We start from the raw sequence: 23,766 nt of genomic DNA, 5'->3' as shown, positions 1-23,766 counted from the left end.
CCCACTTTAAACATGAATTAGATTGGAACCTGGGATCATTTTAATTTTTTTTTCCTGGAGTAATGCATTGCCCCCCCCCCCAAGGCTCACTCCCCAGCTATAGCCAGCTCTGCAAATTTGGGGGGGGGGGGCACAGAGGGGGACCGGGGAGAGAGCCTGTTAAACATTTACCAGCACACCACTGTTTATATCCCACATTATCCCAAACAAGTTTGAGTTCAATGTGGCTTACAATAAATAGTATAACAAAGAGTAATGCATAAGAAAGTAATTTATTGTAAGAATCCAATTTTACAATACAGTATCATAAACATACTGGGATAGCTATGGATGTTTAACAGTGAGCCGGTTGATATTGTGTATCTGGATTTTCAGAAGGCATTTGACGAAGTACCTCATGAAAGACTCCAGAGGAAATTGGAGAGTCATGGGATAGGAGGTAGGGTTCTATTGTGGATTAAAAATTGGTTAAAAGATAGAAAACAGAGAGTAGGATTAAATGGTCAGTATTCTCAATGGAGAAGGGTAATTAGTTCCCCAGGGGTCTTTGCTGAGACCGCTGCTTCTTAAAATATTTATATATGACCTAGAGATGGGAGTAGCTAGTGAGGTAATTAAATTTGCTGATGACACAAAGTTATTCAAAGTTGTTAAATTGCGGGAGGATTGTGAAAAATTACAAGAGGACCTTACAAGGCTGGGAGACTGGGCGTCTAGATGGCAGATGACGTTTAATGTGAAGAAGTGCAAAGTGATGCATGTGGGAAAGAGGAACCCAAACTATAACTACGTCATGCAAGGTTCTGCATTAGGAGTCACGGACCGAGTAAGGGACCTAGGTGTCATCATTGATGATACGTTGAAACCTTCTGCTCAATGTGCTGCTGCGGCTAGGAAAGCAAATAGAATGTTGGGTATTATTAGGAAAGGGATGGAAAACAAAAATGAGGATATTATTATGCCATTGTATCGCTCCATGGTGCGAGCGCACATTGAGTTTTGGGTTCAATTCTGGTCGCCGCACCTCAAAAAAGATATAGTGCAATTGGAAAAGGTGCAGAGAAGGGCGACAAAGATGATTCAGGGGATGGGACGACTTCCCTATGAAGAAAGGCTGAAGAGGCTGGGGCTCTTCAGCTTGGAGAAAAGGCGGCTGAGGGGAGATATGATAGAGGTCTATAAGATAGTGGAATGGAACGGGTTGATGTGGAGCGTCTGTTTACGCTTTCCAAAAATACTAGGACAAGGGGGCATGCGATGAAGCTGCAGTGTAGTAAATTTAAAACAAATTGGAGGAAGTTTTTCTTCACTCAACGCGTGGTTAGACTCTGGAATTCGTTGCCGGAGAAGGTGGTTGGGGCGGTTGGCTTAGCGGAGTTTTAAAAAAAAAGGTTGGAAGGCTTCCTGGAGGAAAAGGACATGCAATGTTATTGAATGGACGTAGGAATAATCCACTATTTCTGGGATGGGCGGGACGAAATGCTTGTTTTGGCCGCTGTCGGAGAAAGGGTGCTGGGCTCGATGGATCCTTGGTCTGTCCCAGCATGGCACTTATGTCGTATGTCTATTATGAATGAGAAATTGTACATGAAAGAAAAAGAAAGTTAATGGTAAACAGAGTAATAACCAATTCAGGTAATAATTAGTTGTTTGAGATATGGTTGTTCTATTTGAAGGTTTGTTTGAATAGAAACAATTTGAAGATTTTGTGGAATGTAGTATATTCCTGTATATTTCTTATTTTGGATGGTAAGGAGTTCCACCATTTGGTTCCTAGGTAAGTGAAGTCTGCAGAGTGGACAGTTTTGTAGATCACTTTTTTTGCAATTTAGGAGGTGTAGTCTTGAGATAGTTTCTTGCCTCATATTTTGTGCTTCTTTGAGGTAAATTTATTAATGGCACCTTATAGTCTGGAGCTGTGCCATTTTGCTGCCTGGATGTCCAGCCGCCACCTGAAACTGAACATGGCCAAGACCAAGCTTATTGTCTTCCCACCCAAACCCACTTCTCCTCTTCCTCCACTCTCTATCTCAGTTGATAACACCCTCATCGTCCCCGTCTCATCTGCCTGCAACCTCGGAGTCATCTTCAACTCCTCCTTCTCCTTCTCTGCGCATATCCAGCAGATAGCCAAGACCTGTTGCTTCTTCCTCTATAACATTAGCAAAATTCGCCCTTTCCTCTCTGAGCACACCACCTGAACTCTCATCCACTCTCTCATTACCTCTGGCCTTGACTACTGCAACCTACTCCTCACTGGCCTCCCACTTAGCCATCTATCCCCCCTTCAGTCCGTTCAGAACTCTGCTGCACGTCTTATCTTCCGCCTGGACGGATATACTCATATCACCCCTCTCCTCAAGTCACTTCACTGGCTTCCGATTAGGTACCGCATACAGTTCAAGCTTCTCCTACTAAACTACAAATGCACTCGATCTGCAGCCCCTCCCTACCTCTCTACCCTCATCTCCCCCCTACGTTCCTACCCATAACCTCCACTCTCAAGACAAATCCCTCTTTTCAGTACCCTTCACCACCGCCAACTCCAGGCTCCGCCCTTTCTGCCTCGTCTCACCTCATGCTTGGAATAAACTCCATGAGCCCATTCACCAGGCCCCCTCCCTGCCCATGTTCAAATCCTTGCTCAAAGCCCACCTCTTCAATGTCGCCTTCGGCACCTAACCACCATACCTCTTTTCAGGAAATCTAGACTGCCCAAACTTGACATTTCGTCCTTTAGATTGTAAGCTCCTTTGAGCAGGGACTGTCCTTCTTTGTTAAACTGTACAGCGCTGCGTAACCCTAGTAGCGCTCTAAAAATGTTAAGTAGTAGTAGTAAGTTATTAAAACAAGAAAAAAATTACCTTCTGTTACGATTTTGCCCATGTTTTATGCTCTCATTCATCTCACCACCTGGTGGCTAGACCTGGTGTCTGCTATGGACTGACTGCTTGCTGTTTCCCACGTTCCAGAAGGTATTCCGGTCCAGATCTTCCAGCCTTCCGGACTGTCTTGGGAGTTTTTGGAACTAAGCAGTACCCGTACCTGGTGACCTCCCTTGTATTTTGCCTTTATGTCAGGAAGTATTTTTTCACGGAGAGGGTGGTGGATGCTTGGAATGCCCTCCCGCGGGAGGTGGTGGAGATGAAAACGGTAACGGAATTCAAACATGCATGGGATATGCATAAAGGAATCCTGTGCAGTAGGAATGTGCCAGAGCCGGGGTTGGGAGGCAGGGCTGGGGAGGTGAGGATAGTGCTGGGCAGACTTATATGGTCTGTGCCTGTGCCAGAGCCGGTGGTTGAGAGGTGGGGCTGGTGGTTGGGAGGCAGGGATAGTGCGAGGCAGACTTATACGGTCTGTGCCCTGAAGAGCATAGGTACAAATCAAAGTAGGGTAAACACAAAAAGCAGCAAATATGAGTTATATTGTTGGGCAGACTGGATGGACCGTGCAGGTCTTTTTCTGCCGTCATCTACTATGTTACTATGTTACCTTGAATTTGCAGATATTGTCTAGCTCAGAATCCTGTTTTATTACGTGTCCAGTCCAGGTCACAAGTGCTTGGTAGAGTCCCAAAAAGTAGCAAGATTTCATAATGCTTAATCCCAGGGGATAAGCAGTGGCTTTCCCCAGGACCACCTTAATAATGGTTTATGGACCTTTCCCTCTAGGAATTTGTCCAAACCTTTTTTTTAAAGCCAGCTACATTAACAGTTTTTACCACTTACTCTGGCAGAGAGTTCCAGAGCTTAAACTATACATTGAAAAAAATTTTTTTTTCATATTTTAAATGTGCTACACTTCACGGTGTCCCCTAGTCTTTGAATTACATGAAAAAGTAAACAATTGATATGCGTTTAAAATCCTGGATGGAGTGGAATGGTTATAGACCTATCATATCTCCCCTCAGCAGTCTTCTCCAAGCTAAACAGCCCTCTTTAGCCTTTCCTCATATAAATTATTCCATCCCATTAATCATTTTGGTTGCCCTTTTCTGTACCTTTTCCAGCTGCACTATATATATATTTTTTAAATGCGGCAACCAGAATGCACACAATACTTCAAGTGAGGTTGTGCCATGGAGAAATACAGAGGCAATGTGACCTTCTTTTATTCTCTATATCCTTCCTAATAATTCCTATCATTCAGTTTGCTTTTTTGGCTGCCACTGCACAAAAGATTTTCATCTATTGTTCATGATAACACCTATATATCCTTTACCTCGGTGATGACTCCTAATGTGGAACCTAGCATCATATATCTATAATTTGGGTTATTCTTCATTGTGTTCATCACTTTGCACTTCTCTACATTAAATTTCATCTGCCGTTTGGATGCCCAGTCTTTCAGCCTCCCAAGGTCCTCCTGTAAATTTCTCAAAGTCCACATGCAATTTAAAAACTTGGAACACTTTGTGTGTCATCAACACAGCAAATCGTTGATAAGAGTCCAGAATTTATTAGGGCTGTACATTTAACGCATTAATAACACAATTAACGCATTAAATGTTTAACTCATGTTAACATTTAACGCAAGTTAATGCCTCTCTCTCTCCCACCTGTAAACATTCAGCACTACTCTGCCTGCTCCACTTCTTTCTTCTCTGGCACACTCCTCTCCCGTGCAGCTCCTTGACCCTGCTTCTCACAGCCACTGCACTCAAAGAACGCTGCGTGTCATCCAGCTCCAAGCCTCTCTCTGAAACAGGAAGTTCTGCCAGAGGAGGCAGAACTTCCTGTTACAGAGAGGCTTCGGCATAGGCAACACAGCAGTATGCTTTCACTGCAGCGGCTGTGAGGAACAGGGCAATGGAGTTGCAGAGGAGTGGGGGCTGCTGGAGAGGTAAGAAGAGTTTGCACTATCAGCAGAAAAAAAGGGAGAAAGATATGGACTGCACCAATGTGGGGGAGGAGTGGGTGGCGGCGGCAGAAAGGGAAAAGCCAGAGATGCGGGAGAGGAGGGGGCAACGGCAGGCGAAAGAGGTGAAGAGTGAGCGATGAGGGGGAGGGGTGGCAGCAGAAAGAGAAGAGTGAGAGATTCAGGGAAGGAGGGGGTGACAGCGAGAGAAAGGAGAAGAGCCAGAGGTGTGAGGTGGAGGGGCAGCTGCAGCGGGAGAAACAGGAATAGAGTCAGATGTGGGGAGGAGGGGACCACAGAAGAAAAAGAAGAGCAACAGATGCAGGTAATCGGGTGCTAGAGAGAGGTGTAGCAGAGAAGTAAGAAGAGGTGTCAGGAGAAAAAAAAGGAAGAGAGAAAGAAAGATGGGGACCTCAAGGGGGGGGGGGGGGGGGACAGATGCTAGAAATAGGGGATGGAAGAATCAAAGAAGGGAGATGGTGTCCATAGAAGAGAGGGGAAAAAAAATAAAAGGGAAAAAATGGTAATCATGTATGGAGGGAAGGGAGGAGATGGAATCAAAGTTACTGGTTGAATGTTTAGAATCAATTTAACCAAAAAACAACTATGGGGCTCATTTTCAAAGCACTTAAAAGCTTCATAGGTTTGATAGGGAACTTTGCAAGTCTAAGTGCTTTGAAAATACGCCTCCATGTGTACATGCTAAATTTATTTCAACTGTTTCACACCTGGATCACGCGATCAACCCCGCGATTAAAATTTTTAGTCGCGCTTACTTTTGACTGATGGGCAGCCCTACAATTTATTCACCACATAAAACATAGATACACAAATACTTAAAAGCTCAACATGGCCATGGTTCGCCCTCACAAGGCCTGCGTCAGAAGCAGTTAGAAACTGTTAATACATTAAAAACATTAATATAAATTAAACATCATAAATACTAATAACAAAAATGAATAATTAAATCATAAACCACAGACTAAAGCCAAAAATATGTATATAATAAAAGTAAACATCTAAATGATCTCTAAAAACACGCATATAAATAGAGAAGAGGTGGAAAAATTCTGACCCCCCCACATGAACAGCTAAAAGAGAAAGCACCAGCACAGCTATGGCAGATTCACCACAAACTGTTGCCGTATGGAGGAAAGATATGCGAGTATTAGCTTGTATTTTAGTTGATTTGATTTCTGCACATTTTGCTAGTTAATATGGGGATGGTTTTACAATTCTTTTAATGATGATTCTTATTTGTCTTTAGATTTTAACCATTAGGTGGCATCACATGTCTTAGGTACATGAATTTATTTCACCTCCTCTTTATTTAAAGGCAAGTTTTTAGTTTGTCATTTAGAGCCCTATTTACTAAGGCGCATTAGTGTTTTTAACAAGCCTACAATTAACTCATGCGCTAACCATGTAGGCACCTATAGGGATATTGTAGGTTCGCACACGGTTAACGTGCATACATGGTTAACTCATATTAAAAACACACCTATAATGCGGCTTTGTAAACAGGGCCTTTAAATTTTTTTATTGCTTTTATTATATACGTGTTTTTGGCTTAAATCTGTGGTTTATGATTTATTTATTTTATTATCTGTATTTATGAGGGATTTAAATTTATTTATAACAACATGCTTTTTATGTACCTATTAACAGTTTTTAACACTCCCCTGATGCAAAACATGGCCATATCGGGCTTTTATGTATTTATGGCTTTATGTGGTGAATAAATTCTGGACTTTTATCATCAATGATCTACTGTTTTGTTGCCTATCTTGGATATTGTAGATTGCCTACCCGTTCATTTCCAAGTTTGTGTCGTCTGCAAATCTGAACATCTTTGCTTGTCACTTCCATTTCCAGATCATTTATAAAATATCTTAAAAGCAAATCAAATCAATTCTTGTATACCGCTAATGTCTCCTTTCCAGGGTTTAGTGCAGTTTACATTCTAGGGGAGACAATAATGTTAGTGTAAAAAGCACTGGTCCCAGTATAGATCACTGTGGCACTCCATTATTCATCTTCCTTCATTTAGAGAAATGGCCATTTAACCCTACTCTCTGTTTTCTTTTTAACTAGTTCTGAATCCAGAATAGATTGTTGCCTTCCATCTCACAGCTTTTTAATTTTCCAAGGAGCGTCCCATGAGGGACTTTGTCAAAAGTTTTACGAGACTCTCAACACTCTACATCAACCAGCTCAACGTTATCACAGCATCAATCCCTAAAAAAAATAAAATAACCCGTCACATCAAAAACTTTTTAAAAAGTATAAACCAAATTAACATTATTTAATAGGCACACGTTAGAACATAAAAAAGCCATAGCCACCTTTTTGTCTCCAATAGTTGCCAGTCCAAGTCACAATTACCTGGCAGATCCCAAAACGTAGACCTATTTGTTATAGCTCATTTCCAGGGATGGCTCTCCCAAGTCTACCAACCAATAACCAGGGCAGAAATTTGAGAGAGGTCCCACTGGGCCCACCAAGCAGGCTGCATCTCCTTCAAATTTAAGCCAGCTTCGGTCCTCCTGTGCATAAGGACCACGTCAACTAGAGGTGATCCCGGAAATTATAGACCGATGAGTTTGATGTCAGTGCCGGGCAAAATGGTAGAGACTATAAGAACAAAATTACAGAGCATATATATAAGCATGGATTAATAAGACAAAGCCAACATGGATTCAGTGAAGGGAAATCTTGCCTCACCAATCTACTACATTTCTTTAAAGGGGTGAACAAATACGTGGATAAAAGTGAGCTATACATAAGTATTGCCATACTGGGACAGACCGAAGGTCCATCAGGCCCAGCATCCTGTTTCTAATAGTGGACAATCCAGGTTACAAGTACCTGGCAAGATCCCAAAACAGTAAAATACATTTTATGCTGCTTAACCTAGAAATAAGTAGTGGATTTTCCCCAAGTCCATTTTAATAATGGCTTATTGGCTTTTCTTTTAGGAAGCTATCCAAACCTTTTTTTAAACCCTGCTAAGCTAACTGCTTTTACTACATTCTCTGGCAACGAATTCCAGATTTTAATTACACGTTGAGTGAAGAAATATTTTTCTCAGATTCATTTTAAATTTACTACTTTGTGTATCTGGATTATCAGAAGGCGTTTGACAAAGTACCTCATGAAAGACTCCAGAGGAAATTGGAAAGTCATGGGATAGGAGGTAGCGTTCTGTCGTGGATTAAAAACTGGTTAAAAGATAGCAAACAGAGAGTAGGGCTAAATGGTCAGTATTCCCAATGGAGAAGGGTAGATAGTGGGGTCCCCCAGGGGTCTGTACTAGGACCGTTGCTTTTCAACATATTTATAAACGACCTAGAAGATGGGAGTAACTAGTGAGGTAATTACGTTTGCTGACAACACAAGTTATTCAAAGTTATTAAAACACAAGAGAATTGTGAACATTTGCACGAGAACCTTCCGAGACTGCGCATCCAAATGGCAGATGACACTTAATGTGAGCATATGCAAAGTGATGCATGTGGGAAAGAGGAACTCAAACTACAGCTACAAGATTTCTCATTAGGAGTCACCGATCAGGAAAAGGATCTAGGTGTCATCACTGATGATACGTTGAAACCTTCTGCTCAGTATGTAGCAGTGTCTAAGAAAGCAAATTGAATGTTAAGTATTATTAGGAAAGGAATGAGAAACAAAAACAAGGATGTTATAATGCCTTTATATCGTTGTTCCATAGTGCAACCACACCTCAAGTACTATATGCAATTCTGGTCACCGCATCTCAAAAAAGATAGTGGAATTAGAAAAGGTACAGAAAAGGGTGAGAAAAATGATAAAGAATGTAAGAGTAGTCATACTGGGTCAGATCAATGGTTCATCTAGCCCAGTATCCTGTTTTCCAAACAGTGGCCAAGCCAGGTCACAAGAACCTGGCAGAAAACGTACCTATGAGGAAAGGCTAAAGTGGCTAGGGCTCTTCAGCTTGAAGAAAAGACGGCTGAGTGGAGATATGGTAGACGTCTACAAAATAATGAGTGGAGTGGAACAGGTAGGCGTGAATCACTTGTTTACTCTTTCCAAAAATACTAAGACTAGGGGGCATGCAATGAAGCTACAAAGTAGTTGTCAGGTTCTCAGGTTCAGAGCCCGCGGGGCCGGGCTCTGGAGCAAACGTGCGCCCTTGGGCTGCTGATGAGGAACGACAGCAGCAGGCAAAACCCACCAACCAACGCTGGGCAAGCACACCGACACCGGCAGGGACTGCAGGCACCACCCAGCGAGCCGGAACCAACGGACTGGAACACTGGACTGGAATTCCCCGGACTGGAGAACACAGGACTGGAACCCCGGACCGGAAACACTGGACGGGAATCCCCCGGACTGGAATACTGGACTGGAATCCCCCGGACTGGAACCCCCCGGACTGGAGGACACAGGACTGGGGCACACCGGACTGGTCCACACAGCTTCACCTGCACTTAGCTACTAAGCCCCCCAGGAGTTGAGCTCCTGGGTTCGAGAAGCCGGCAGAACTTACTGGACGACACAGGGACCAGGACTAGAACAAGCTGTAACTGAAGTGCACCTAACTCCTAAAGTGACCAAAAGTGTTCCTAAGCCCAGCACCAACAGAAAAGCTCTTAAGCCCTCCACTAACAGCAGTGCTCCTAACAGAGGCGCCCCTACGCCCTACACTAACAGAAGTGCAGGGAAGCCACAAGGGAAAAGGAAGGGAAGACAAATGCCAGACCTAACACTGGTGCTTCCTAAGCACCAAGCTGCAGCAGCTAAACACGGGTTCTCACCCCGGTGCTTCCTAAGCACCAAGCTACAGCAGCTAAACACAGGTCACAAGGAAAAGCAGGGAAGACACAAGGAAACAGGCAGGAAAGCCAAATACCCAAACAACAAAAGGTGCTTCCTAAGCACTTACTAACAAGGGTGCTCCCAGCACCAAACTCCAGCACTGCACCAACAGCAGTGCTACTCACCGTAACAAAAGGGGAAAACAGGGAAGTCAAACACACAAGTCACAAGTGCACACTGCACTAAACTAACCTGGACCTAAAGCAAGTAGCCAGAAGCAAACGTTGAGAAGGCCCCGAAGGAAAGAACACCACTTCCTTATCAAGGCCCTCCCTGATGATGTCACACTCCCTAGACCCAGGCAACAGCACACTGACCCAGAGAGCACACTGAAACCCATAGAGGCCCAACCCACACCAATGCAACACCGTGAAGCACTTGAAGCCAGTACACCCAAAGAGAGTTAGAGCAACTCAGACTACACCCACAGCTGCAGTGAAGTGAGACAATTAGCCCCATGCTGGCAGCAGCAGGCACAGAGAGAGAGAGAGCTAGCTCAAACAGGACAGAAAAACAGAACAGAAGCCAGCTAAAAAGCTGACCCCCAGGCAAAAGGTAAGTTTGAGAGGGGTTCTGACCACGATCATAACAGTAGTAATTTTAAAACAAACTGGAGAAAATATTTCTTCACACAACGTGTAAATAAACTCTGAAATTCGTTGCCATAGAATGTTGTAAAAGCAGTTAGCTTAGTGGGGTTTAACAAAGATTTGGATAACTTCCTAAAAGAAAAGTCCACATGCCATTATTAACATAGCCTTGGAGAAAATCCACTGCTTTTCTCTAGGATAAGCACCATAAAATGTATTACACTGTTTTGGGATCTTGCCAGGTACTTGGTCACTATTGGAAACAGGATACTGGGCTTGACGGACCTTCGGTCTGTCCCAGTGTGGCAAATGCTTATGTTCTTTATAACTACCCTCTTCACACCTCCTCAATGTCCTTCTAATAACTTTCCAAGGACTTTTCTTCAAGAGCTTGTCCAAGCCTCTTTTGTATCCCGCTATGTTGGTCACCTTGACACATTCTCTAGCAACAATTATAAAGGTTAATTATATGCTGCATAAAAAAAAAATCCTTTGTGGTAAAGAGCAGAGCCTCACTCTCAGTGCCGGGGAAAATGGTAGAGGCTATTATTAAAAACAAAATTACAGAGCACATCCGAGGACATGGATTACTGAGACCAAGTCAGCACGGCTTTTGTGTGGGGAAATCTTGCCTGACCAATTTACTTCAATTCTTTGAAGGAGTAAACAAACATTTATTTATTTTTATTTATTTATTTTATTGCATTTGTATCCCACATTTTCCCACCTATTTGCTGGCTCAGTGTGGCTTACAATACATTGTAAAGGATGGGAATACAATTACAAAGGGGAACCAGTTGATATTGTGTATCTGGATTTTCAAAAGGCGTTTGACAAGGTACCTCATGAAAGGCTACAGAGGAAATTGGAGGGTCATGGGATAGGAGGAAATGTCCTATTGTGGATTAAAAACTGGTTGAAGGATAGGAAACAAGAGAGTGGGGTTAAATGGGCAGTATTCACAATGGAGAAGGGTAGTTAGTGGGGTTCCTCAGGGGTCTGTGCTAGGACCGCTGCTTTTTAATATATTTATAAATGATTTAGAGATAGGAGTAACTAGCGAGGTAATTAAATTTGCTGATGACACAAAGTTATTCAAAGTTGTTAAATCGCGACAGGATTGTGAAAAATTACAAGAGGACCTTACGAGACTGGGCGGCTAAATGGCAGATGACGTTTAATGTGAGCAAGTGCAAGGTGATGCATGTGGGAAAAAAGAACCCGAATTATAGCTACATCATGCAAGGTTCCACGTTAGGAGTTATGGACCAAGAAAGGGATCTCTGTGTCGTCGTCGATAATATGCTGAAACCTTCTGCTCAGTGTCCTGCTGCGACTAGGAAAGCGAATAGAATGTTGGGTATTATTAGGAAAGGTATGGCAAACAGGTGTGAGGATGTTATAATGCCGTTGTTTCGCTCCATGGTGCGACCGCACCTTGAGTATTGTGTTCAATTCTGGTCGCCGCATCTCAAGAAAGATATAGTAGAATTGGAAAAGCTGCAGCGAAGGGCAACTAAAATGATAGCGGGGATGGGACGACTTCCCTATGAAGAAAGATTAAGGAGGCTAGGGCTATTCAGCTTGGAGAAGAGACAGCTGAGGGGAGACATGATAGAGGTATATAAAATGAGTGGGTGGAGTGGAACAGGTGGGTGTGAAGCGTCTGTTCACGCTTTCCAAAAATACTAGGACTAGGGGGCATGCGATGAAACTACAGTGTAGTAAATTTAAAACAAATCGGAGAAAATTCTTCTTCACCCAACGTATAATTAAACTCTGGAATTCGTTGCCGGAGAAAGTGGTGAAGGCGGTTAGCTTAGCAGAGTTTAAAAAGGGGTTGGACAAAGTCCATAAACCGCTCCTAAATGGACTTGGGAAAAATCCACAATTCCAGGAATAACATGTATAGAATGCGTGTACGTTTGGAAAGCTTGCCAGGTGCCCTTGGCCTGGATTGGCCGCTGTCGTTGGCAGGATGCTGGGCTCGATGGACCCTTGGTCTTTTCCCAGTATGGCATTACTTATGTACCCCACCACCTCTTCCAAGGACCTCAATTTTGAATGAAATATCCAGTCAGTCCAGAAGTCGGTTACTAAGATGGTCAGTGGTCTTCATTATGAAGCACATGGGGGCAAGCTTAAAGATTTCAATATGTATACATAAGAAGAAAGGCAGGACCAAGGGAGATATGCTAGAGATGTTTAAATACCTCTGTGGCATAAATGCACAGGAAGCAAGTCTCTAAATTGAAAGGAAGCTCTGGCATAAGGGAGCATAGGATGAAGATGAAAGCGGACAAGACCTAGGAGTAATCTAAGAAAATACACCACCACGGAGAGGATGGTGAATTCATGGAACGACCTCCTGGTGGAGGCAGAGGAGATGAGGACTCTATCAAGGAAGCTGTGACAAGTACATAGGTAAATGTCCCACATACCACATAGAAACAGAAAAATTAAGACAGGTAAAGACCATATGGCCTATCCAGTCTGCCATCCATGTTAGATGCAAAGCATAGATAAAGAAGGCTAAAAGAGAATATGAAGAGAAACTTGCCGCAGAAGCAAAAACTCATGGTAACAACTTATTCAGGTACATTAGAAGCAGAAAGCCTGTGAGGGAAGATTATGAAGGAGCAAAATGGGCACTCAGGGAGGACAAGGCCACAGCGGAGAGACAGAATTCTTTGCTTCAATCTTTACAAAAGAAGGTGAAAATCATTTCTGCTACAGGTAGATCTCTTACAAGGGTGATAATGCAGAGGCACTGAAAGACATCTAGGTGAACCTGGAAGATGTACTGAGCCAAATCGACAAATTAAAAAGTAGTAAATTACCTGGACTGGATTAAAATTCTATTAACTTTGTATTTCAAATTACTATGTAAGCCGCATTGAGCCTGCATTATGTGGGAAAGCGCGGGGTACAAATGTAATAATAATAATAATAATCCAAGGGTACTGAAAGAACTCAAACATGAAATTGTTGGTCTGCTGTTAGTAAGCCTATCCCAACGATCCAACATAAAATCCCAGCAACCAGCAACACAGCATAACTAATGATCGTACTGGACAATTTATAATTGTCACCTCTTTCGACCCCTTGATACCTGATCTAAAGCTACCTCACCTGATCACAATATAACTTTGTATCAGTTACCAACCATACTGGCAACAGCCTCTACGGCACTATGTAAGCCACACTGAGCCTGCAATTAGGTGGGAAAATGTGGGGTACAAATGTAATAAATAAATAATATGTGTGGGGTACAAATGTAATAAATAAATAATATGTAATCTATCGTTAAAATCATCTGTAGTACCTGACGACTGGAGGGTGGCAAATGTAACGCTGATTTTTAAAAAGGGTTCCAGGGGTGATCTAGAAAATTACAAACTGGTAAGCCTGATGTCAGTGCCGGGCAAAATAGTGCAAACTATTATGAAGACTAAAAGTATGGAACACATAGATAAACATGGTTTAATGTGACAGAGTCAACATGGTTTTAGCCAGGGGAAGTCTTGCCTCACCAATTTTCTTCATTTCTTTGAAGGCATTGTTTATATGGGACATGCAGGTCATGAACCATAAAATAACTTTACAACAGTAACTGAGAATTATGAGCAAAGCTAGGCCTCTATGAACAGGTTAAGAGTCACTGAGAAGTTAAATAATAAGAATTACACAAAAATGTGAATCTCATGTCAGCTTACACTTCTGTTGGAGAGACAGGCAGATATGGAGTCATAACAGAGATATGTGTGGCAGGAGAATGAAGTAATGTAAGGGAAATTTGCTGCTAACCATGAAAGCAGATAATGAAGAACACACAACTTTGGTTGCTGGGAAGATGGTTTTTGCAAAGGAGGATAACATTACTGACCTTACTTATGATAAGCAAATATGTTATGAAGAACTTTGCTTCTGTAAGATAGAATTTACTAGAATATGTTAGAATATGCTGACTTTGTACTTCCAATACTAGTCTATGGAAGAAAAGGGTATAAAAGGAGAATCATGGACAGAGGCAATCAGAGAGCTAATATCAGGTTTGTGTCCCGGTTGCTGTCTCATATGAGAATTAATTATATTACGTATTCTAATTGTAGTCCTGATTGGTAAGTGTAATAAACAATTACTGATTATTCTCATATTACTATAGCCTTCTGTGTCTTTCTGTCTGTCCACCTAGTGGCGTTAGGACCACAACCCCTGGAGTGCTGGACATTCCAGGTTACAGGTAACTAGTACCGTTATACCTGGGAGAGGGCAGAAAGATAAACTACTACTACTAAACATTTCTAGAGCGCTACTAGGGTTACGCAGCGCTGTACAAATTGACAAAGAAGGACGGTCCCTGCTCCAAGGAGCTTACAATCTAAAGGACGAAATGTCAAGTTGGAGCACTCTAGATTTCCTGAGTAGAGGTGTAGTGGTTAGGTGCCGAAGGCAACATTGAAGAGGTGGGCTTTGAGCAAGGATTTGAACATGGGCAGGGAGGGGGCCTGGCGTATGGGCTCAGGGAGTTTGTTCCACGCATGGGGTGAGGCGAGACAGAAAGGGCGGAGCCTGGAGTTGGTGGTGGTGGAGAAGGGTACTGAAAGGAGGGATTTGTCTTGAGAGCAGAGGTTGCGGGTAGGAGCGTAAGGGGAGATGAGGGTAGAGAGGTAAGGAGGGGCTGCAGATCGAGTGCATTTGTAGGTTAGTAGGAGAACCTTGAACTGTATGCGGTACCTGATCGGAAACCAGTGAAGTGACTTGAGGAGAGGGGTGATATGAGTATATCGGTCCTGGCGGAAGATAAGACGTGCAGCAGAGTTCTGAACGGACTGAAGGGGGGATACATGGCTAAGTGGGAGGCCAGTGAGGAGTAGGTTGCAGTAGTCAAGGCGAGAGGTAATGAGAGAGTGGATGAGAGTTCGGGTGCTGTGCTCAGAGAGGAAAGGGCGAATTTTGCTAATGTTATAGAGGAAGAAGCGACAGGTCTTGGCTATCTGCTGGATATGCGCAGAGAAGGAGAGGGAGACGTCGAAGATGACACTGAGGTTGCGGGCAGATGAGACGGGGACGATGAGGGTGTTATCAACTGAGACAGAGAGTGGAGGGAGAGGAGAGGTGGGTTTGGGTGGGAAGACAAGAAGTTCGGTCTTGGCCATGTTCAGTTTCAGGTGGCGGCTGGACATCCAGGCAGCAATGTCGGACAAGCAGGCCGATACTTTGGCCTGGGTTTCCGCAGTGATGTCTGGTGTGGAGAGATAAAGCTGGGTGTCATCAGCATAAAGATGATAGTGAAAGCCATGAGATGAGATCAGGGAGCCCAGGGAAGAGGTGTAGATTGAAAAAAGAAGGGGTCCAAGGACAAATCCCTGAGGAACTCCAACAGAGTGCGGGATAGGGGTGGAGGACGAACCATGAGAGTGTACTCTGAAGGTACGATGGGAGAGATAAGAGGAGAACCAGGAGAAAACAGAGCCCTGGAACCCAAAAGAGGACAATGTGTCAAGAAGTAAGTTGTGATTGACAGTGTCAAAAGCGGCGGATAGGTCGAGGAGGATGAGGATGGAGTAGTGACCTTTGGATTTGGCAAGGAACAGGTCATTGCAGACTTTAGATAGTGCCGTTTCTGTCGAGTGTAGGGGGCGAAAGCCGGATTGAAGCGAATCGAGGATGGCATGAGGACAGAAAATCAAGGCAACGGCTGTTCAAGTATCTTGGAGAGGAAGGGTAGGAGGGAAATGGGGCGGTAGTTGGAGGGACAGGTAGGGTCAAGTGATGGTTTTTTGAGGAGTATTGTGACTACAGCATGCTTGAAGGTGTCCGGGACAGTTGCAGTGGAGAGAGAGAAGCTGAGGATATGACAGGTGGGGGGGGGGGGGGGGTGATAGTAGGAGAGATGGTATTAAGTAAGTTGGTGGGGATGGGGTCTGAGGAACAGATGGTGCATTTCGAGGAGGAGAGAAGATGGGCGGTTTCCTCTTCAGTGATATCAGGAAAAGAAGAGAAGGAGGCCTGGGTTGGTTGGTTGAGGAAGAGGGTTATAAGGATGAAGGAGGAGGAGAAGGTTTAGTGGTGAATTCGAGGTTGATCTTCTGGACCTTGTCGCGGAAGTAGTCAGCCAGTGATTGAGGAGAGAGTGGGGGGGTGGGCGCGGAGGGCACTTTGAGGAGGGAGTTGAGGATGGCGAACAGACGACGAGGGTTAGAGGTGAGGGAATTAGTCAATTGGGTGTAATAGTCCTGTTTGGCAAGGAATAGGGAGGACTGGAAGGAGGATAGCATGAATGGAAGAAGGACATTCCAGTACTGGACATTCCAGGTTACAGGTAACTAGTACCGTTATACCTGGGAGAGAGCAGAAAGATAAACATTTGGTAGCAGCGGATGGTTGTGTGAACAGGGAGTCAGATTTTATCCTACCCTGCACGCTGGTAGAAGTGGCGAGTCCCTCTTCTAAATTGTTAGCAACTTTTGGTTTTTTTAGCTATTTGTCATGAAAAAATTAAAAACATGGGAAAAAAGGCAATGTTCGGTTGTGGATTAGGAATTGGTTATTTGACAGAAAACAGATGGTAGGGTTGAGAGAAATGGCGGGTGAATAGTGGAGTGCCACGCAGATCTGTACTAGGGCCGGTACTATTTAACTTTTTTATAAATGAGCTGGAAATCGGAATGATGAGTGAGGTGATTAAGTTTGCAGATAATACAAAACTATTCAAGGTTGTAAAACCACATGCCGACTGTGAAAAATTGCAAGAAGACCTTAAGAAATTGGAAGACTGGGCATCCAAATAGCAGATGAAATTTGATGTGGCAAATGCAAACTGATGCACATTGGAAAAAATAATCCAAATCATAGTTACCTGATGCTAGGAATTATTAGTAAAGGGATGATAAATAAGACAGATTATTATAATGCTTCTATATCACTCCATGCTGCGACCTCACCTTAAGTACCGCATTCAGTTCTGGTCGCCGTATCTCAAAGAAAGATAATAGCGGAATTAAAAACGATTCGAAGAAGAGTGACCAAAATGATAAAGGGGATGAACTCCACTCATATGAGGAAAGGCTAAAGAGGTTAGGGCTCTTCAGCTTGGAAAAGATATGGCTCAGGAGAGTACCTCTCCACTCTCATCTCTCCCTACATTCCTCCCCGGGAACTCCGTTCACTGGGTAAATCTCTCTTATCTGCACCCTTCTCCTCCACCGCTAACTCCAGACTCCGTTCCTTTTATCTTGCTGTACCATATGCCTGGAACAGAATTCCTGAGCCGGTACGTCAAGCTCCATCTCTGACCATCTTCAAATCTAAGCTAAAAGCCCACCTTTTTGATGCTGCTTTTAACTCCTAACCCTTGTTCACTTGTTCAGAACCCTTATTTTATCATCCTCACTTTAAGAGATGGGAAGGCGGTAGAACGAGAGGGCATGAAATGAGATTGAAGGGGGGCAGACCTAAGAAAAATGTCAGGAAGTATTTTTTCACGGAGAGGGTGGTGGATGCTTGGAATGCCCTCCCGCGGGAGGTGGTGGAGAGGAAAACGGTAACGGAATTCAAACATGTGTGGGATAAACAAAGGAATCCTGTTCAGAAGGAAGGGATCCTCAGGAGCTTAGCCTTGAATGGGTGGCAGAGACGGTTGGGAGGCGGGGATAGTGCTGGGCAGACTTATACGGTCTGTGCCAGGGCTGGTGGTTGGGAGGCGGGGATAGTGCTGGGTAGACTTATACGGTCTGTGCCAGGGCTGGTGGTTGGGAGGCGGGGATAGTACTGGGCGGACTTATACGGTCTGTGCCCTGAAAAAGACAGGTACAAATCAAGGTAAGGTATACACAAAAAAACTAGCACACACGAGTTTATCTTGTTGGGCAGACTGGATGGACCGTGCAGGTCTTTTTCTGCCATCATCTACTATGTTACTTATCTCTTGTTTGTCCGTCCTAATTTGATTGTAAGCTCTGCCGTGCAGGGACTATCTCTTCATGTTCAAATGTACAGCACTGTGTACCTCTAGTAGCGCTATAGCAACGATAAGTAGTAGTAGTAGTAATTAGCATATCTAGGTTTAAAAAAGATTTGGACAAGTTCCTGGAGAAATAGTCTATAGTCTGTTATTGTGATGGACATAAGAGAAGCCACTGCTTGCACTGGGCCTGGTAGCATGGAATGTTGCTACTATTTGTATTTCTGCCAGGTAATTGTGACCTGGCTTGGCCACTGTTTGGAAAACAGGATACTGGGCTAGATGGACCATCAGTCTGACCGAGTATGGCTACTCTTATGTACTCTTATGCTTATTTCTAGGATATGAAGCATAAAATCTGATTTGCTGTTCTGGGATGTTGCCAGGTACTTGTGACCTGGATTGGCCACTGTTTGGAAAACATGATACTGGGCAATTGGTCTGACCCAGTATGGCTACTCTTATGTATCCATACCATCTACTATTGATTCCTCTCCCTTAGACATCCTATCTGGAGAAAAAAAAAAAAAGCATATGAGAAAGCTTTGAGAATGTGTTGTGTCTGAGAGGCAAAAATCAATAAAATAAAGGGGGGGTCAGGTATCTGGAGTGCAAAATTCAATGACTGCTATTAGAGACAGCATGCTGAGTTCCACAGCATTGGAATATTTTATGATCTCAGAACCTCAAGGTTGCATAACTGTATAAAAAGTCAGCATAGGGGGAGTATTATTAAGAGAACGCCGTATGGCAACTCCAGAGAGTTCCATGCAAGAGCTGAGGAAGGGAAACACAAGCACTACAGAGATGGGCTATTGAATAAGGCCTCAGCCCAACTCCTGAGCAAGCGGACGCCCTTCTCAGACAGCGCTAAAAACGTTTATCAGCAGAGAACCGGGAGCCTGAACCCCCCACTCACCTGCCCCCGCGGGGACGCTCCACTCCTGTCGCCGTGCCCCGTCCAGCTGTCACCCTGAAATCCTTCCCCCGCCCTGTACTCTTTGGTGTGGACCTCGGGTCGGGAGGGAGGGAGGGGGACACTTCCGCTTCCGGGCCGGCCGGTTTCCATAGTGACGGAATTTACTGTAGCACGGAGCGCGAGCGTGCGCGTCTCCTTTGTCCCCCTCGCTACGCGCAGGGTTAGATTGAGAAGAGGAGGCGACGGTACCAGGCCAGTAGGCGGAGTCACAAGTACACCCAAACCAATAGCAAAGGTCTATTCAAAATAAGGGACTGTCATGCCCTGGTCCATCTGTAAAAAGACAACAGCTGGCTAGGTGCAGGACAAAAGGTTATTTTATTTTATTGTTTTACTTTGACAGCTTTTTAATATATTTTGAAGATTCCCATATGTACTACTACTTGACATTTCTAAAGCGCTACTAGGGTTACGCAGCGCTGTACAATTTAACATAGAAGGACAGTCCCTGCTCAAAGGAGCTTACAATCTAAAGGTCAAATGTACAGTCAGTCAAATTGGGGCAGTCTAGATTTCCTGAAAGGTATAAAGGTTAGGTGCCGAAAGCAACATTGAAGAGGTGGGCTTTGAGCAAGGATTTGAAGATGGGTAGGGAGGGGGCTTTTTTTATATCATGAAATCAAAACGGGAATATCACTAAAACTGCTTTAAAATTATTGTAGTTAGTGGAAACTGCACTATTAAAGGCTGTGTTTTCTGCTCTTTTTTCTACATAGTTTTATACAATGCAGTAATACGTAGCCAAATTTCATTGAGGATATTTTATTTTATTTATTTATTTGTTACATTTGTATCCCACATTTTCCGACCTATTTGCAGGCTCAATGTGGCTTACATAGTACCGTAAAGGCGTTCGCCAATTCCGGTATGAACAAATGTGGTAGAATAAGGTTCGTGTGTACAGACACATTAGGGAATCGTAGAGAGGAAGAATTATTATATGTCCATTACGAGATTTGGTTTTGTTGTGTTGCAGGGTACAGGCATTTAAGATGGGTCGGTAGGGTATGCCTTTTTGAACAGGTTAATTTTTAATGATTTCCAGAAGGTTAGGTAATCATAAGTTGTTTTCACGGCTTTTGGTAATGCATTCCATAGTTGTGTGCTTATGTAGGAAAAGCTGGATGCATAGGTTGATTTGTATTTCAGTCCTTTGCAGCTTGGGTAGTGAAGATTTAGGTATGTTCGTGTTGATCCTGTTGTGCTTCTGGTTGGTAGGTCTATGACGTCTGTCATGTATCCCGGGGCTTCGCCGTAGATAATTTTATGAACCAGGGTGCAGATTTTGAAAGCAATACATTCTTTGATTGGGAGCCAGTGCAGTTTTGCTCGGAGGGGTTTGGCGCTTTCAAATCACATTTTTCCAAATATAAGCCTGGCTACCGTGTTTTGAGCGGTCTGAAGATTCTTTATAATTTGTTCTTTGCATCCCGCATAAATTCTGTTGCAGTAGTCTACATGGCTTAGTACCATTGATTGTATCAAGCTGCAAAATGTATCCCTTGGGAAGAATGGTTTCACGCGTTTGAGTTTCCACATTGAGTGGAACATTTTCTTTGTTGTAGATTTCACTTGGTTCTCTAGTTTGAGGTTACGGTCGATTGTAACGCTGAGAATTTTCAGGCTGTCTGAGATAGGGAGGGTATAATCTGGGGTGCTTATGTTTGTGGGTTCGTATTGTATTAGGATGAGAGGATGAGACAGTGTGCTTTTTCTGTGTTGAGTTTTAGTTGAAATGCGTTTGCCCATGAGTCCATGATATTCAAGCTGAGCTTGATTTTGTTGGTGATTTCTGTCAGATCACGTTTGTAAGGAATGTATATTGTGACACTGTCTGCATAGATGAAAGGGTTAAGGCCTTGGTTGGATAAGGATTTGGCTAGTGGGGTCATCATTAGGTTGAAAAGGATCGGTGATAGTGGTGATCCTTGAGGTACTCCGTATTCTGCTTTCCACGGTGGTGATATGTTTGAGCTTGAGTTCACTTAATATGTTCTAGTGGTTAGGAAACCCTTGATCCAACTAAGTATGTGTCCGCCAATCCCAAAGTAATCCAGGAGTCTTAGTAGTATTTTATGGTTTACCATGTCGAACGCACTGGACATGTTGAATTGGAGGAGAAGTATTCTTTTGCCTGTTGCTATTTCCTGCTTGAATTTGGCTAGGAGTGTAATTAGTACTGTTTTAGTGCTATGGAGGGGGCGAAATCCTGATTGTGATTCATGTAATATTGTGAATTTGTTTATATAATCAGTAAGTTGTTTGGTTACCATGCTTTCCATCAGTTTGACCACCAGTGGGATTGATGCTACTGGGCGGTAGTGAGTGATTTCGTTTGATTTTTTCTTGGGATCTTTTGGTATTGGGGTGAGTAGGATGTTGCCATTTTCCTTAGGGAAGAGACCTTGTTGAAGCATGTAGTTTAAGTGGGATGTAAGGTCTGCTATGAAGCGGTGGGGGGCAGATTTTATTAGGTAGCTGGGGCAGGTATTCAATTTACAGTGAGAGTTGGAGAACCTATTAATCGCCTGGGTGACTGTTTCCGCGGTGAGGAGAGCGAAGTTTGACCAGGTTCAGTCCGCTGGGTATTCACCAGGGGTTGGGTCCAAGCCAGTGATGAAAATTTTCGATATCGGTGTTGTCCTGAGGTAGAGTGTTAACGTAGGTTTGCAATTTTTTCATTGAAGTATTTAGCAAGATTGTCTGCAGATGAGATGTCTGTATTGGTTGTGGTGACCAAGGTGATGTCTAGTAGTTTGTTCACGAGTTGATATAATTTCTTTGTGTCTTTGTAATCTGGCCCTATTTTAGTTTTATAGTATGACCTTTTGGTCTGTCTTATTGTGTATTTGTATTTTCTTTGTATTTGTTTCCATGCGTTGAGTGTGTGTTTGTCTTTTATTTTTTTCCAAGCTCGTTTGAGTTTCCTTGATTGTGTTTTTATTTTGTTCAGTTCTTTGTTGAACCACGGTATCGAGTTATGCCTACGTGAGGTTCTTGTTCGTAAGGGTTGTTAATAATAATGAACAGAAATATAATGAGAAACTGTTGAATAGTGTGAAGTTCCTATGGTCAGCATTAAGGCAAACGAGATATGAGTAACAAGCCCGTGAAAACAATGAGGGAGTCATAGAATCAGCCTGGAAGCTGGGTAACCTTGTGTGAAGCAGAGACAGTACAAGGGGGAGGAGAGAAAGTCTGTGCAAGGTAGTAGAAAGAATGTAGCTGTTTTGTATAGATAAGAAATGTGAAAACAAGCTTCAAAGAGAGAGGGTTGATGACGTACACATTGGGTTCAGTGTGAAAGAAAGTGAATATAAACAGAGCAGCATATATGTGACTTGAGCAAAAGCAATATCAAAGCTGAGCAAATATATCTCTGTATTCCTGCTAAGCATATATATATTTTTGTATCCCTGATAAAAATAGTTCTTGCTCCCATCTGAGTGTTCCTCAGATGCTTCTGTCCAACGGGGGACAGTCGACAAAAATAAAACTTTTTTGATTATTCTTTTTATAACAGGTGTCAGTTTCTTTATTTACACACATATAGGGTGTAAATCTACAAATTGGCGACCTGCGGCAGGACGCGGCTGCCGTCGTTTGGATTAAGTTTTTGGATTTGTTATCGTGTGACTTTCTTTCTATGATCTCCAGAAATGGCCAGCCTGGATTGAGTAGGTTATAGACTGTCAGTCAGCTGAACCGTGAGTATATCTTGGAGCAAAGTCTTTTGAAAAATTGCTTCTTTATTTTTATTCTTGTATCTTTCATTATTTATATTATTGTTTGCTGTGTATTTTGCTAGCTTAGGCATTGTTTGTTATTATATCATGAGACCTTTTCAGTCTAAGAACGACCTTTCCCTTAAACCCGCTGCAGAGGGTCAGGGTCAGGAAGAAACATCTATCACTCCATATGTTTTGTATCTAGATAGCCGAAAGAATTGTTCACCTCTTGTGCATGTTAAAGATACTTTTCCCTTTGAAGCTCCCGTTATTCAAAAGGTCTGTGAGAAATGGGCAGGATATGCAACTAAAGACCCATTCCTGGCATGGCCAGGCACGGGATCTTTTGCTCGTCCCCAAATATTGTCAGTTCAAAAGTACATTCAACAGCACAAAAAGGGTAAATCCCTTCAGAAACATCTGCATGTCCTTAATCTCTTTATGGTAACAGCAGATTTGTTTCACTCTGATAAAATGAAAATAGATACACAAGCACGTGAAACCGCACGCATGCAGGCAAACGAGGACAGCCATAAGCTGCCCCCACCTTATCAAACTTCGCTGACTACACATTTTTTCTATCCCTTTACATGAGGATTCTCGTGAAATCAAGCATACCGCTGGATGCGTATGCCTCAAGGTTTTACTGATAGCCCTACTGTCTTTTCAAAACAGCTCATGTCTGATCTCACTGACTTCATTTCACTTTTACCTTCAAATGTTTCCCTGTTTGTCTATGTTGATGACATTTTATTATCTGCGGGTATTCTCTCGGGTATAAGT

The 23,766-nt window shown here is 43.2% G+C and overlaps 1 protein-coding gene across 1 annotated transcript in view; it reads right to left on the bottom strand.

The window, feature by feature from the left end:
- The window catches only part of KLHL15 (kelch like family member 15), a 130,794-nt gene extending 111,507 nt beyond the window's left edge, over positions 1–19,287 (bottom strand). Inside the window, exon 1 of the mRNA XM_030188575.1 lies at positions 19,196–19,287. The gene's annotated coding sequence lies outside the window, so the exon portion shown is untranslated. The remainder of the gene's footprint in view (positions 1–19,195) is intronic.
- Between the last annotated feature and the right edge of the window lie 4,479 nt (positions 19,288–23,766).

This window comes from Microcaecilia unicolor, unplaced genomic scaffold (genome assembly GCF_901765095.1).
Source record: "Microcaecilia unicolor unplaced genomic scaffold, aMicUni1.1, whole genome shotgun sequence".
In the NCBI taxonomy this organism is placed as follows: domain Eukaryota; kingdom Metazoa; phylum Chordata; class Amphibia; order Gymnophiona; family Siphonopidae; genus Microcaecilia; species Microcaecilia unicolor.
The sequence above is the reverse complement of the archived record's forward strand: the minus strand, read 5'-3'. Positions and strand labels throughout refer to the sequence as shown.